The 1,982-nt window shown below is 38.0% G+C and overlaps 1 pseudogene; it reads right to left on the minus strand.

The window, feature by feature from the left end:
- The window catches only part of LOC124892002, a 1,277-nt pseudogene extending 776 nt beyond the window's left edge, over positions 1 to 501 (minus strand).
- Positions 502 to 1,982: the final 1,481 nt, after the last annotated feature.

Here is a 1,982-nt window from a genome sequence, read left to right on the forward strand (position 1 = left end):
CTTTCGATGCAACAACAAGATCTTATTTGTAACAAGTGGTTTTGTTACAAATAAGATCTTGTTGTTGCATCGAAAGAGATAAATGTTGACTAATCTGGCTAACATTGAACTTGGTAAAATGAAATGGTTGAATAATTGAAAAATGAGATTATTCAGGAATACATATTGAATGCTGAGATTACGCAATGAATTTCTGGTAGTAGATCCATAATAAAAAAAGTGTTTGTGATTGTTCCAAAAGAAATGAAACAAAAGATATGGTAGAGCTAGGACTGTTATTGTATGAGTTCTACCCAATGTTAGATGCAGAGGCGCATAATAGATCGATATAAACATCATGAGCTATCCCGTAATAAAACCAGTTGTTGCTGATACCTTCTTCTCAGTTTCTTCTTCCATAACCAGAGCTCGAAGAAGGAAGAGGTAAGAGGACCCTATGGAGAATCTGGTCAGAAATCCATAATAGAGTCCGACTACAATGACTGAATTGATTATCTTCATGCATAAAGATACTAGATTACCTAGTAGAAAAGATTGAAAAATCATCACAAACCTCCCTTATTTCCTATTCTATTGTAATTTCTGGATTATTAGATGATGATTTTTTCACTTTCCATATATAAAAAAGAAATAGAAAAAGATAAACTAGAAACGACATCTGTTATGTCAATGAGACCAAAGGGATATTAAATGAATGGAATTGAGATATGGATGGAATATAATGAAATAGAGACACTTTGAGGTTCCCTCTGAAATGAGGCATGTAAGGGAGCCACTACAAAGAAGTTCCGAGAGTTACGAAGGAAGCTTCAAGCTCATATTGGTCATGGGTTGGGAATAGGCATTGAACTCTATGAGATCGAATCTCCTATTATTCCTCAGTAGCTCAGTGGTAGAGTGTCTGGCTGTTAACCAATTAGTCGTAGTTTCAAATCCTACTTGGGGAGATTTGATTGATTCTGAATTAAAGAATTCAGAATAAAGGGGCTCGCTTTGCCCGTTAATAGTAGGTAACCCGTTCCCTGTCTTTATTTCTATTGCATTCTATCTCATCATACCACATTCTGTTCTGTGAGATTAGAAAATCACCATCAACACCTTTTTCTAGGTCCGAGATAATCCTTTGTTCCATAGCCCTGGGGTGGGGCTATTTACAACTAGCCAATTAAGAAGTCTCAGATGTACTAGAACTGCAAGATGCAGTCATTGATTCTCCCGATAGGTCACAATTGCCGTGAGCAAAGATATTAATGATGAGGAAGGCTTTTTTGTTATGCTAATAATACTTGCTCTGCTATTCTGCCCAAGCCTAGCTGAGGAAGAGTTACGGGGCATAAAATAAAAAAATATGCCGATCGGGCATACTATGTGTAATGATTCCCCCATTCACGATAAATAAAAAGAGAAAAAGAAAAGCCATTCCTTTTCGATAAAAGACCCACACCCAAGTTCTATAGCTTTTGGTTCGCTATATCGATCATGATTTTCCTACCCCTAGAGAGAAAGGTACTTCCCTTTTGGGCCGGTTGTGGGTGAGGAGGGATTCGAACCCCCGACACCGTGGTTCATAGCCACGTGCTCTAATCCTTTGAGCTATAGGACCCACCCCGTCTCCACTGGATATGTTCCTTGGAGTACCCTAAAAAAAGGAACCTTTTCTCTCTCCAGCCATTTCGGGTTAAGATGATGTGAAAGTGCATTTATCTCTATAAGAAGGGTGCGCTCTGAGGTGTGAAGTGGGAGAGAAGGGATGTCACAATTAGGGTTTTGAATAAAATGACCTTTTGATTTTTCATTTTTTTTCATTTTCATATTGAATAAGAATGAGAGGTGTTAAGATTTTTATCATCCTGGAGTCCAGCTATTTTTTTGTAGGACCTCCCCTACAATATCATCACCGCAGTAGAGTTTAACCACCAAGTTCGGGATAGATTTGTGTGGTTCCTATACGCCTAGGAAACCAGAATATTAAACCATGAATG

Source organism: Capsicum annuum, unplaced genomic scaffold, assembly GCF_002878395.1.
Source record: "Capsicum annuum cultivar UCD-10X-F1 unplaced genomic scaffold, UCD10Xv1.1 ctg43070, whole genome shotgun sequence".
Taxonomy (NCBI): Eukaryota; Viridiplantae; Streptophyta; class Magnoliopsida; order Solanales; family Solanaceae; genus Capsicum; species Capsicum annuum.